The sequence below is a fragment of the Nipponia nippon genome, unplaced genomic scaffold (genome assembly GCF_047370975.1).
Source record: "Nipponia nippon isolate SJK-2023a ecotype South Korea unplaced genomic scaffold, ASM4737097v1 scaffold_2, whole genome shotgun sequence".
Lineage (NCBI taxonomy): Eukaryota > Metazoa > Chordata > Aves > Pelecaniformes > Threskiornithidae > Nipponia > Nipponia nippon.
Genome location: NW_028262336.1, coordinates 25,944,513 through 25,959,477, shown reverse-complemented (window position 1 = coordinate 25,959,477; position 14,965 = coordinate 25,944,513). Strand labels below are relative to the sequence as shown.

The following is a 14,965-nucleotide window of genomic DNA, read 5'->3' as shown; positions in this document are numbered from 1 at the left end:
TATCAATAAAGACAAACTTAAGGAAGCACTTAGGGAATTTTCTGAATAAGATCATACGGGAAGATTTAACCAGCTCAAATAAACGAAGTTAAACATCAAGAAAATAACAAGGGAGCAGTGAACATTACTATTATGCGACTGAATTTTCTGTATGGCTATTATGTCCAGATACTACAAACAGTTATTCAAGGGCTTAATTCTGAAAAGTATTATATATGCACATCTTTCCATTGACTTGAATAAGCCTACTCATGTGAGCTAAACATAATATAGGGGTTCTGTTTTACCTTCAATATACTTGATTTCATGCTCTAATAACATTGCTGATTTACTTCTTCCATTAAGTAATCCTCTTGACTTTCTGTAATAATTAAATTGTAAGTTGTTTTCCAGAAGAGATGAAAGTGAAGCTATGTTGCAGAAAGGAGCAGGAAAAAAAACGGGTCATTATACTTGTATATCAAGACTTTATTAATTTACTACAGACGCTTTCTTTTAAAATGAAGAATTAAGACATTCAACAGCTTTACTTGCAGAGAGAACCAAATTTATCAGACATCAAGTCTTTCTCCTAGCTTTATTTAAAAGAGATTAATTACTCTGTTTCATTTCCTTCCTAGTCACATGCTTATCATCTGATGATGCTTCTTTGTGGTGCTCTACTGAGGTATTAAAAAAAGATTTTTCCTAGCAGTCTTACAGGCTGCTGACTATATATACACATTTTCATACTTATATACCCTAATAATTTAGTAATAGTAATTAATTTCATGATGCACTGCATAACAGCACTTCAGATTTGAGAAAGGAAAATAATTACGTAGCCATTCGACAACACTTAGTTTCTGTTCAAACACGGTGCAACTTTGAATTCTGATGCTAGCTTAAGAGAACAGGGTACATCCGACTTTCTTCCCTGCAACTGATTTACCAGAAATGAAGACTCCTTCTTCCTTTCCCCTCCTCCTGTTTCCGAATTGTGTATATTTATAAAGTTTCACACATTCTGTTCTTTTAATCTGGGCAAATTTTCTGATACTTCCAGGATGCACTGTCGTTCATATGAAATCTTTCAAGATTGTAACCAAGCTAGTTATGTTCTTGAATTGACTTTTCTCATACCTATCTGAAGTTAAATCCCCAACCACAAAAGAGCCCCTCTTCTCTCAAACAGTGTTCCACTCAGGTGTAAAAAACCCATTCTTCTTATTTACTAATAATGGTAAGATCTGAAACATCCTAACTGAAGCTATTTTCATTAAGAAAATAGGTATCCTATGATTCTCTAAATAAAAACTGAAGGGAAATATAGGAAGACCTTGAAAAGGACCTTATTTTTAAACATCAGTTGCACTTGAAGGCTCAAATCAAGGATTGATACACAAAGACAAGAGAAAGGACATGAAAAAGATTTGTGCTTCTGTATATGTATTTATAACTTTCTTGTATTTCTCACTCTTAACCCTGATATCAAATTCTATCTAGTATTTCTACTTACTTTTCTTTCTTTCTTAGTATAAAAAAGGAAAAATACAGTAGTAAACCAACAAGAAAAAATGAAATGAAACCAGAGGGGGTTTTACACTTATTCAACAGTAATCATTCTGGAGATGGCAGACTATTTCTCTGATCCTTACGTTTTCTAGATTACTTTAAGGACAGGACATGTATATGTATGCAAGCTGCAGTAACAAGAAGTTCAAAATTACCATTTGGATATTTATGCAAACCTACTAATTATTAGAATATATAATTTACTTGTGCCCCCACTATGCACTGTGTATGCTGTTTCCTAGAAAGGTATTACATCTCCTACACATAAAAGGCTTAAACCTGAAGTCAGGAGGGTGCCTCTGAGTATTCTTAGACCAAGAAGCTCCTTTAAGAAAGTGGAAGGCAGGAAAATGGACTGTGAGCAAAGAGCCTGCAGCACACACAGAGACCAGGAGGTGCCTCAGAAGTACAGGCAGCAGGCATGCAGAAAAGCCCCAGTCACTACGAAAAATGGACAAATTCTTAGAAAATTTTATGGAATTAATTTACAGTTGTAACAGCTGTGGAAAGTGCTGGTTTGAGAGTAAGCACAGTAAAATATCCAGGACAATTTTCTTATTAATCCACTTATTTTAAACCTATTGCACTCACCAGATTTCAGAAGTTACCTTATTTCTCTGATTTTCATTAAAATCTAACAATCACTTTCAAGGTCCTTTGGAGTGCTAACCCCCATTAGGCTTACTAAGAGAGGAGAATGAGACAATAGAATTGTTCTCTTTTTTACCTTTACTTCTCATCTTTTTCCTTTTCCCTTTCTTTCCCATCTATTCTCCTTTCCTTTTGAAAACAGAAGTCAATTCTTCTCATGGAGTTGAACCAGTCAGCCATATGATTCAAATATAACATTCAGTGGGGGAGAACTAGTATTTTGTCCCGTTACAGTGGTAATGAGCCCACTTCCATTAATTATGTGGAAGCATGCAAGCATGCTAGTGTCAAAATCCCAATGGTCTCCAGTGGCCAAAGGAAACAAAACACTACTCTCCCATACACACTGCTGTACATAACAGTGATTTATACACCAGGTATTAATTTTTGTCTAGCCTGTTCCCTCATATCCCTGCCCAAAATTGTGAAGGATCTCAGTAAATTTTTCATTTTTTCAGCAGGTCTCGCTCCTAGCCCCGTATCACTGAATGTTAAACTGCAGTCAAGGGCAAATTCTACCTGACTGCAGAATTTTGTTGGTTTTTAATTTATACTCACTTTTCTCTCTCTTTGGAATAAGAGATGCAGTACTACTTGCTGAGAAGCCTTTAAACTTTGTATTGCCCTGACATGAGGCTTTTCTGTGAAAGTTAACAGAATTTCATCAAAGTTGACGGTATCAGAAGCAATTTATCTTTTAAACAAAAAAGGAAAAATAAAGTTTCTCATCCTGCTCAGTGCAGCAAGTGTTCAGCTGAGCTTGAGAAGGCCAGTAGGATGCGAGGAGCTATCAGTAACTGAGGGCAAAGGAAAAAAATAAAAATCCTGACTGTGCTAATATCAAAATCCATGGAGCACAACATCCCCTGTCATCAATACTGCACATAGTTCTGGTTATTCCCTCCCAAAACAGGCCAAGTAGAAAATGAAGAAAAAAAGTGGGGAAGGGCAACAGAATGGACAGATACAGAACAGCTGCTGTATTTAGATATGATTCAACAAATTACAATTCTTCAGCTTTGGAGGGAAAAAAAGAAAGCAACTGTGGAAGGATTGAACAGATGCCTAGAACATCACGGATGATATAGAGAAAGATAAACAGTGAACAATTATTCCTTATTTTTCATAGCACAGAAGAAGGAACTCGTGATCCTACCACGCAATTCAAAATCATCAGAAGGAATTACATTCTCCACACAAAATGTGATTAAATAGTGAAACTCACAAGAGACCAAAAGTATAAATGAATTCATAAGAGGATGAGATAAGTTCATGGAAGTGATACCAATTCACAGCCACTAAACACAGTGGTTTGATGTAGCCTCTGGCTAATAAAGTCATCAATCTGCTCATTGCTGGAAACTGAAGAGGGAAGGCCTCTCTGATTTGCTCTGGTGTCACATGCTTTGCCTAGCGTTTGCAACTGGGTATTGCTGGGGACAAGTCATTGGGCGAGACGGACAGTAATCTCCCTCACTATGGCAATTCCAAGCTTAAAAGAAAAACTATACTCGCAGCAAATACTTCATTTTCAAAACCACTATGGAATAATTTCACAACAAATGATTTGTAAAAATAAACAGTTATGAATGCTCATATAAAGTACAGTATTTAGATGATCAATACTTATCAGGGCAAAAAGTTTTCAATATTTTGAATGCCGAACAGAGGGCAATATATATTGTACTCCACTGTAACAGATATGAAAGGACTCTAATTAAACTACACTAATAAAACCACTGAATTATTTTAACCTTTTGGGAAAGTACTTACTAATGTATTGGTTTACAAATCAGATTACAAAACTGAAAATCATTTGACAACAAATGGTAATTCTACAATGTCTTACACTAATCATTAGCCCCAAAACTTTTTAAAAAAACCTATTCAAACCAAGAAAGATTATAATCTGTCCCAGGTTTTGGAATAGAGAGTTGCTGCATTTGCCTGCTAACAAAGTGATATTTTGTTTTTTCTACTAGCCAATGAGAATTTAATTACCAAAAAAAAGAAAAAGATTGTAAAGCAAATAAATATACTGTGAGCTACTTTGATTAGAGTGGCAATTACAGAGTTCACCTACAGAGTTTCCCTTGCGTTTCTACAATATCCACCACCTGTGTTTTGCCTGAATACACAATATTGAAAACCAACTGCAGAATCTGAATAGCATCATTTACTTCAATTCTTTAAGTTGTTTTTTGTAAATTTTGCCTATCTTTAATGTTAATTTTGTTCCTTGGTACAGTAAATTGATTGTTTTACTGAGTAAAATGTAATGCAAACTGTGGATGAAGCTGAGTAGCAGCTTTTGCTCAAAGCATAGCTTATTTTGCCTAACAGCAACAGATAAAGTTATGCATCAGACATCTTATTCATCTTACTAACTGAATGGACAGTGGCAGATTCATTTAATATTCATCATCATAGCATAAGATAACCTTTCCATCATCAGGGAGTACCATCCTTGGAAAAAAGCTTGTACGATGCACCTTTGGTAGAGCACAGAGGACTCTAAGAAGCTAAAAGACAGCTGACCCCGCCTGCTGAGATGCATGGATGTAAGAGATGGGACTAAGCCCGAGGACTCAATTCTCAGAACAAAGATTTCCACTTTATGATGAAAAGCAATGTCTCAAGCATAAAATATGGCTGTTTCCCTGGGAGGAAATGAGGGCTCGCATTGCATGATTTAAAGGACATCAAAATTTTTTTTATTTTCTTGATACTGAAAGCCTTAGTGGAATTGCTTATTACTTTGTGGTTCCTGAAACAGAGGACTTTTTTCTTACTTAAAAAATTCTCTTTCTGATCTTTTTTGTCCAGGATGATTCCTTTTATACCAGTCTTGAGCAGATTTTCTTTATTAGTTTGGAATTACCATCCCTTTGACTTTCACAGCAACAGGGAGTGTAAAGTGAGCTGAGACAGATTTTCAAGAAGTCCAAGAAGGGGGGGGGGGGGGGGGGGGCGGAATCATTAACCAATTGTAGGTGGATTCCTTAAACCATTCCACCATCAGAAAAGTGTTTTTCAGTGAGTATTCCAGCTACAGGGAGCACATTATTTTCCTTTTAGCTCCAGAGCTAGCCAAAAAAATATCATGCATCTCACTCTACCTACTGAAACCTGTTGATTCACCAAAGAAAAGAGCTTCCTCTAAGACAATCTGGTTTCAGTCAAATTTAGTGAAACCTAAGAAAATTTCAGTCACTCCCATTTTTTTTTTTCTCCTACTAATCCAGCTGTGACCTGCTGAAACCCCAAGTTGTTCTGAGCTCCTCATCATTTTGTCTGCCATGCTGAACAGTACCTGTGAACCTGATAAATGGCTTATTACCTCTGGATGCCTTGAAGGTCTTTGGTGGCCAAAGGCACTGAAACTTCCAGATTGCACAGCTCCAGGACAGCCTATCCCATAGGCCTGCCTGAAGCAAACGTTTTTGGCTTGTCGCTGATAACTCAAAAAAATCATGGAGTTAAGATGGGAAGATAGTCGTTCAAATTGGTACAAAAATACATCAAACTTATCACAGTCTTCCTGGAAAATGAAATGCCTTTTTTCTTTTCATCTCTAGTCCTTGTGATGCATCATCACGTGCATACATACAATCAAGTGTTCAGACCAGTCAATCAGCATCTGGCTTTAAAGTATCAATATTCTCAAGCAATACAGGGAAAAAAAAAAAAAAATAATGGCTCATCAGTATTGTCAGAAATATTTTCCCTGTCTATCTTGTGCATACACTCCTGTTACTTTCTTTTCTAGTTATTTGCTTTCTTTCCTTCATAAATCGTTTTCATAGTGAAATCATTTCCTGGTCAAATTTCATCACAGCATGTCATGTCAAATCAGGGACACATGTTAACCACAAGATACAGTAGTTCTGGGTTATATATCACCTCCTTTTAAAACTTACATTCAAGACACTAAGCAAAACTTTAGGAACAGTGAAATATTTGGCAAAATAAGAGCTGTTGCTTCTAAAGGAGACAGAATTTCACCCTGTTTGGTTAGAGGCATACTTATTAGAGCCCAAAGAACAGTTAGCAAATTTTAATGGCAATAAATAGTACATCACATCTTGTTGTCCTGAACTGTTTCTCAGTTGCCTCCAAGAATTTCCAAATGCATTAACTAAGATAATAAATGAAATACATCTGCAAATTCATGTAAAGGAAGATGATTTGAATTTACCCTAACATGTAAACTACTCACCATCCACTACATCACAACATAGCACTCTGTTAATTTTCCCTGTTTAAGAACAAAAATGTGAATAAGCCTGAGCACCATGGAAGTAAGAAAGGAATTATATCATACTGTCATACTATCTCCTAATCTTGAAAGTCTTTTGACATATCTTCTTTTTTTAACCTTACACTGAAACTGACTTTACTTGTCATCTAGTCTAAGCGATCTTGCCCACAGCAGAAAACAACATACTTGTAAAGCCTTTTTTCAGGAAGAGAGTCATATCAGCAGGAGGGATTAAAGCTTTTTAGCTAATTTAAGAAATCACAGAGATTTTTAACAGAATAAAATAATAACAAATATATAAATAGATATATGTATGTGTATATATATATACTTTTTTTTTTTTTCCAGATGCCCAAAGGTGATTCTTCTGACTCAGTACTGAGAGATGGCATGGAACAGTACAAGGAACAAGGGACAAAAACATTTTGCCTAAAAATGTGTTATCTAACATAAGCAGAAAAAGAGCAGAGCAGCACCTTCCTGAAACATGATGACTGGGAGAAAAAAGTAGTAAAAAAAGTTTGGAGAAAGACAGTCAAATACAGAAATGTAATAGCTGTATATGTAATTAAACGATACAAAGAAAGAACTGGAAGAACCCCCAACTATATTAAAAAATGTATGTAGATACTCTTAACACCAATTGAAAACCAACCTGACCTATAATTACAGGATACCAGAAAATGCAGCTTGTAGAACTATAAAAGTAAGAGTGCTGAAAATAAAGACTGGGTATTACACAAAGGTTAAAAAGTAGAGTGATAATTATATAACATTATTTTTCCTTTGTTTTTTTTCAGCCTTGCCTGACAGCTAGAATGAACTGCGGGAACAGGATTTTTTTCTTTTAATCTTAATCACAAAACCTACTACAGTATTTTGGTATGCTTGGGCTTAGTTTTGGAAGACAGGCACGCTGTCACACACCAAAATTTACACGCGGAGTCTAGTGAGCAAGTTTCCAGCTGCTATTCCCCTCTGTCATAGCTTTGCTGGCTACCCTTCAAGCAACCACTTGGCCAAGGCAGCGCATAACTCATAGGTATCTCTTTCACGTTTTTTTTTTAGTTTCATACAATTCTCTTTTTAAGCTTTTAAAAGTAGCATCTTGCTTACAATTACACATAAAACATATGACAGAGCTCAAAGTAAGGTTATATGTCCTGAATTGCTTTGAAGATCTCAAGCCTTATGTTCTTCCAGCCTGATTCTGGTCTGATGTAAGTACGAGTAAGCTAGACTAATTTTATTACCTTTTACCAGGCCTACATTTGTCCTTGATGCGGTTTGCATTCTTCATCAATAAACACTGTTTTAATCACATGAACTACTGCACAGTTATTATTCTTACCTTATGAAGATAAACGCTGAAGTCAGTTTAAATGTTATAACAGAGGATAGCCTATCACCAGGGCTGGAAGTAAATAGTACCACATTAAAAAATGCAGTTTGTTTTCCTTTTAAAAAAAATACGCATATCCCAGGATACGTCTGTGTGAGTCCATTAAGTCCGTGGTTGCTTTGTATATGCACACATACATACAGGAAGAAAACCAAAACACTTGCCATGTATTTAGTACTATGGCTAGTCTTTATGAAGACAGTAAACCCTTTGAAGGCATAGACAAACTAGGCTTCAAAGTATTCCTTCATTAAAGTTTACCTATTTTAAGTTGAATTCATATCAAACACACACATACACAAAAAACAACAACAAAAACAAACAGGTACATTCTGGTACTTAACAACCACCACTTTAAATAACTACTTTTCCCCATGCTTGGTCAAGGATATCAACGGAACTGAAAGCCCAGGCTGCACAAATAGGGTATTGCTCATATTAGAGATGTACTTAATACCAAAATCGATCTGTTTCAGTCCAAGACAAGCATGGGGTTTTCAAGCAAGACTTTCATACAGCCTAGAAAGTAGCATTCATAAAACACACAAAGGCATAACAGCAAGGACGTACAATTAGTTCTCCTTTTCATGCTACCTGTAATATTTGTTCCTGTTTAGACGGAGGTAATCTCTCCTGCTAAAGTTCGATCTGAACATATAGAGAGTAAGTTAAAGGATAAAATGAATTTCTGTTGTAACTAAGTAAAAGTCAAAAGTTCATTTAATACATTTTTCCCATTTAACCAGACACATTTGGAGTTGTCACTGACATTTACAAAACATTCAGTGAACTAAAACTTACCAGTCAAATTTCTAACTCCAAGCTGAGGAGGAAACTGCATACTCTATGTGTTAGGGCTATGCTAGTCCTAATTCTAGCAATCTACACTATTAAATTAATGATGTATTTTTCTTGACCAGCTTACCTAAGGTATTACACTTTCAACTTTTAATTACAATGGTATCTTAGCATATGCATTAGATATGCGTCTCAATGTCAGAGAAAGTAAGACCTGGTAAATGATATGGGGAAATAACAAGTATCTTAAGGCCATGCATCTTCTTACTAATTGTCATGAAACAATGAGGCTTTGTTAACAGTGAAATTACTGTCGAGTGGTGCTCATTTGATGGCTGAATGGCCAAATCAAACCCTAATTGGTAATTAGCAGGCCACTTAAGTAGGTAAATGACGCCCCTCCCCGCTTTCTCCATTTTCAAGAAAGTATTAAAAAGGAAAGGAAAAAATCATTAAGAATGTATTAGAATAACTTCCTTCCTCCCTTTCCCATCCCACTCATTCTCCTAATTACTTTGTATTTTTATGCAAGCTAGAATTGGTAAGCACTCCTATTTTTAGAGATAGCTTTTTAACAATATTGAATTTCTTCTCTTTCATGGAATTTCAGGTAATCAATTGCTCAGCCAGCTTTAAAAACTAGACATAATAAAATCCTATAGTTGCTTACAAGTAAGAAAAGACAATGTCTCAGTTCTTGACAGCAATGACAGAAAACATAATACAGTATTTAAAAAAAAAAAAAAATCAGCCTTTATTGCTAGGACTAGATAAATTCTGCATTCCTTGACACCCGTGACGCATTTTGGTCACCTGGGTTATGCATGTTAGCAAACTAACATTTCATTAACTTTATCTGTAGTAATAATACAGGACAATACCGTGTTCTGAAATAAATATTTTTCCCCTCAAGTTTTATGATGGGAACAATATTTTCATTTTATACCTGAAGGGTGAGGTGAAACGTCCCAAAGGTATACACATTCTGTAGGTGAAGGGAAGTTTCTTTCTCTTTCCCATATGCATATCCTGTTTTCATCCCTAGTGCCTTCAAAACAGAAGAGCAAGCTATTGCCTGAGATGTTCCATGAGAGGAACAAACAAGTTAGTGAGTTTTGCCCATTTTAGAAGCTTCATGAAATAGGGACTAATTACTAGTGCTCTCAAGAGTTATGTCTTCCAGAACATAAAAGGTATCTTGAGATTCTTAATATTAAAAATTTTAAATACTTTTAGTCATATACTTAAAAATAATAAAATGAAAAAACAGAGGCTGAGTAGATGTGTTCCTCACTGCAGGGAAGTTCAGAGCAGCTGTAATGTAATGAAAAGCATTTAACTCCTACTAGATGAGTTTTCTTGAGTACTGATGATTTTTCTCTCATTCTCACTTGAAGATAATTCACTGTAACAATAATCCTTTTAAGATTAAAAGAAAATTGAAGTTTGCAATGGAAAACTTTCAAATCAGTATCAGAAAAATATTTTTGCATATACCAACCCTTATTTCAAAGGAATTTCTCATTTCTACATCTATAAATTTTAAATGTTTTATGGAAATTTGCTGTCTTAAAAAATAAGTAAATAACCCTAAGTTATTTTCTGAACAAGCATTTATCAAGCTTTAATATTCAGTTAGGTTGACAGGTACATATTCACCAATTTGCCTGTGTACTCACATATTTGCAGATGTGTGTTTAAGAGATAGAGAAGATGCTCAGTGTCTCAGATTAAAAGCCAGTATACAGCACTGAAACAGAAAAATAAACAGCACGGAGAAACCAAAAAAAACCAGCTTTAGCCCCTTTCTACTGTAAGTGAATAAAATAAAACTTGCATACACTTTCCAGTCATTCTTCCCACAGGCTCTCCTGTAGTCTAGGCTCTGTATCTTCTGTCTCCAATATCAAAAGAAAACCAGTCAAATTTCACATATTTTGCAGTTTAATCCCTATTTTAGAATTCTTATACACATTATTGTCTATATATCACCTTCTGAATTCAATGAGCTTTCTTATGAAATATTGTTTTTCTAAACCTATTTTGAGTCAAATGGTTAGGAGTCAAGCAAGGTTATTCCCAACAGATCCCATGGCCACTGATCTTGAACAAAACCCCACTTCAGCGAAAACTATTATAGATATGTAAAAGACAAAGAAAAGAAACACACATCAGATGGAAATTTCCATCTTTTAGGGGGATGGTGGGTCTATAACCCTCAAGTGGAATGGTTCTCTATTTTTGTTGCAGAAAGATACAGGGTAATGGTAAGGAATAAATATGGTGATTGCTCTAGAAATAGAATACAGAGAATAAGATGGTTTAAAGTCAGAATTTATTCAGATGGCTGACTGAAATAGGAGAAATTGTCTACTTCCAATGTCCTTGCTGATACTGAACTTTTTTATTCTTTTTTTTAATATGTACTTTAAATATTAGTCCACCAAAAAAGTGTGCACAGTTTTTCTAGGTGAACATGGTAGAGCGAAAACATCCATGTCTTAAAAGCTATTTTCAGTAGCTTTTGATACAGTTATATACTTAATATCAGTATTTTGACTCATTGAATTTCAGAACAGGAATGACATTTTTCTATGTGCTTTAGAAAACACAGCATTATAAACCTTTTAAAAAAAGCCTTTGATATTCATTTTCTATAATTCACATGGACCTTAAGGTTCACCCTTCAGGAAGGCTATGTAAAGGTAATGAACAGACCATGAGACAAATATTTCCCCTGTTTAAAAATAGATTTTTTTTTTTTTTTTTGCTTTATTTGACATTAGAAAGGTAGTACTGGCATTAATGCAGAGTACTTTTTGCAGATTGCTTAGCACCCATGTGCCATAAAAGTAATTTTACTGGCTCATCCATCATGTCATGATATAACTGAAGAAATTGTTCTATTTGGATGGATAATATAGCTCAGTGAATTTGTCACCTCACTTGAAATCTATGCCTAAGGAGGCTGATGATCCCTTTGCAACTTCCATTTTCAAACAGTTAACACTGGTAACGGAGTTCACCACTTCAGCTGAATTCCCACTGATACATGTGGAAGTCCCCTTTGATTCACACCACCGCTCCTGACCAAGACCTTTTCTGAACAGAATTCTTGGTAGCTCTCTATCACCAGTAGCTACTGGTGCACTTGCTCTCCAATGTGCACACTTAAGCATAACTCTGGACAAAAGGAATATATTGAGAAATGAACAAAGGAAAAAGGCATTTCTCTACCTATTTTTATATTTAGAATCCAAATTGGTACAAGTCAAAGAATAATCACAGCACCAACTTGTTTAAACAATATTACCTGATAAATTTTGGAGGCCTAAAAACTGCAGGCACAAACCACAAAGCAGCAGCTGAAGCAAGTGAGAGAGTAAGGTATCTTCTTGGCAATACTGAAAAAACCCACTGAAGTAAGACATGTTTGAGCAGAGAAAGAGTTTACTCTCTCAATACTTTTAAACATCTTCCAAAAGTGGTTGACTGAGACACCACCACTCCCAGCTAGGAAAGCAGAGGTTATGGGAGTGGGTTATGCCAGCGAAATTGGCAGTGGTTCAGGTACCCTGAAGGTAGCTGTCTTCCTTCACATGTGTATGAAGAACAATGCACAAGTAAAGACCTGAAAGGAAGAACACAACCCGTCACCTATTTAAAATAAAGCTGCTATAGATAATTGACCCAATAAAACAGATTTCCAGTGTCCGCGTCCTTTTTCCATTCAGTTTGCAATAAATCCTGTGCTATGTTATGTGAAAGAGATCTGATCTGAGCTTAAACCAATGCAGACATCAGAAACTGTCTTTCACCTGAATAATTTCTAACCATATGATTCTGCAGTTGACAGAACAGTAAATGTAACTAAATATACTATGCTCTTCGTGAAGATCAAGATTAATTATGTAAAAAGATATTGAAAAAGCTTTAAGAAATCAGCTAAATTTCTACAGAAGTTTAGCACAGGATAAACGAAGGCTGATATTTTCTTCACAAATTTGCAAGTAAATCAAATCAGACCAGAATCCAAAACAAAACTAAGATCTCTCTAAGTAGCAGAAAACATTAGTTACAAGGATAGGTTAAAATGGAAAAGAACCTTAGGATGAACAGGGGAATGAAGAGTACCTCAAAAGGCTTTAAACATGTTAACTAACTTCATTTTTATGAAAGCATGTGAACTATCACCTTCAGATTTCCATAACAAAAAGAAATTTCAAATAACTTAAAATGGCAAACAACACATGCACCAAAAAGGTCAAAGAGAGATAAATCTTGCTTCATTTCACAAAGTCAGTTTGTTGGTACAAAAGCCCCTGGAATAGCACGACATAAGGAAGCTGTAGGGGGGACACCTGCAGAAGTTCCAGAAATAGCAAACTTTACTCCAACACAGAACACTGTTGGTAGGACCCGCTGGCTTCACCAAATAATTTTTAAAACAGGCCAATGTATAGCATGAACGCCTTCACTGTGACAGTGACATTTCCATTCCACTTATCTGCTGAAATCAGCTAAGTTGGAACCAGCAGAAAACAACCTGGAGGTGCTGGTTGACAGCCCAGGTGGCCAAGAAGGCCAATAGCATCCTGGCTTGTATCAGGAACAGTGTGGCCAGCAGGACCAGGGAGGTGATAGTGCCCCTGTACGCAGCACTGGTGAGGCTGCACATCCAATACCGTGTTCAGTTTTGGGCCCCTCACTACAAGACACTGAGGTGCTCGAGCGTGTCCAAAGAAGGGCAACATACCTGTGAAGAGTCAAGAAAACAAGTCCTATGAGGAACAGCTGAGGAAGCTGAGGTTGTTTAGTGTGGAGAAGAGGAGGCTGAGGGGAGACCTTATCAGTCTCTACAACTACCTGAAAGGAGGTCGTAGCGAGGTGGGGGTTAGTCTCTTCTCCCAAGTAACAAGCTATAGGACAAGAGGAAATGGCCTCAAGTTGCTCCAGGGGAGGTTTAGACTGGATATTGGGAAAAATTTCTTCACTCAAAGGGTTGTCAAGCATTGGAACAGGCTGCCCAGGGAAGTCGTTGAGTCCCTATCCCTGGAGGGACTTAGAAGATGGGCAGATGTGGTGCTTAGGGACATGGTTTAGTGGTGGACTTGGCAGTGTTAGGTTTGCAGTTGGACTTGATGATCTTAAGGGTCTTTTCCAACCTAAATGATTCTATAATCCTAAGCCACAGTCTTTTCAGGATTCAATAAAATTGAAGCTAACAACAAAAGCCCACAAAATTCTGCTACATATTCTCCATCCTCTTTTCCTGCAGCAGTAACAAGTAACATCAGGTCCTTAAGACCTTACCATGTATTCTTTTTCCAGAATAGATGAAAAAGGCAACAAAATACCACTGAGATTTTCTACAAACAGACGTGTTTCATCCTTGCTGAAATGACTTAATTTCTAGCATTGTCTTGTTTCCTTCGCAATTCAGTACCTTGGGGAGGAACCAGACCTGATACAGATCCTGCTCTTTGCAGAGTATCACTGAATTGAGCCCTTGGGACACTTCCACAGTGCCAGTAAGGAGTGGGAGAAGGGACAGTGTGGAGCAAACTCAGCTTGCTTACCAGCTCACCCATTGCAGAGTAGCTATGGACAGAGTAAGTACTACAAGCCTTCCCCTCCTCCTGTTACCTTTTCACAGGGAAAGAATGATTGCTGCTGCTGCTACAACTTTATAACCTTTCCAATTGCTGTTGTCAATTCTATAGAAGAAAATGACAAAACATTAGTTATTCTAGATAGAAAGGGGATATATACTTTAAAGGTCAAGGGAAGTATCACTTCTATCACTGCACAAGAAAATGACTTTTCCTTTTACCAGTTCAACTATCAAATTGAGAGACGAAAACAAAAATAATCAGCTTTGATTTACCTGTTCCACACATTTTTCTTTTAAACAAAAAATAGTTACTTTGAGGGTGTTTTTTGTTTGTTGTTTGTTTGTCTGTTTTTGTTTGATTTCTTTTTTTTTTCATTTAGACATTTCAGTTTAGAGAAAATATAATAAATGAAAAGTGAACAAGGTGCTACTTGGGCATCAACTGGGGAGGCAGAGTTTTTATTCAGTAACTTGGGGCTTCTGGTCTTCACCTGATTTTAGAAGTTCAGATTCAGTTATGTCCACTTTTGGAGGAAATATGGTTCCATATCTTTCATGTTTTTGGAGGATTCCCAAACCATAAGGCTACAGGAGATTTCAGCATAAGCCTGGTTAAGTCATTACCCTGTTCAGCCTAAGTATAAAATACAACAGTAACTGCAGCAGAGACTCCTACTCAGTCCTT

General features: G+C 36.3%; 1 long non-coding RNA gene across 1 annotated transcript in view; it reads right to left on the bottom strand.

The window, feature by feature from the left end:
• Nucleotides 1–12,073: 12,073 nt before the first annotated feature.
• LOC148055697 (uncharacterized) overlaps nt 12,074–14,965 on the bottom strand; it is a 33,336-nt gene continuing 30,444 nt past the window's right edge. The window contains exon 4 of the long non-coding RNA XR_015704438.1: nt 12,074–12,297. This is a non-coding gene — a long non-coding RNA (uncharacterized LOC148055697). The remainder of the gene's footprint in view (nt 12,298–14,965) is intronic.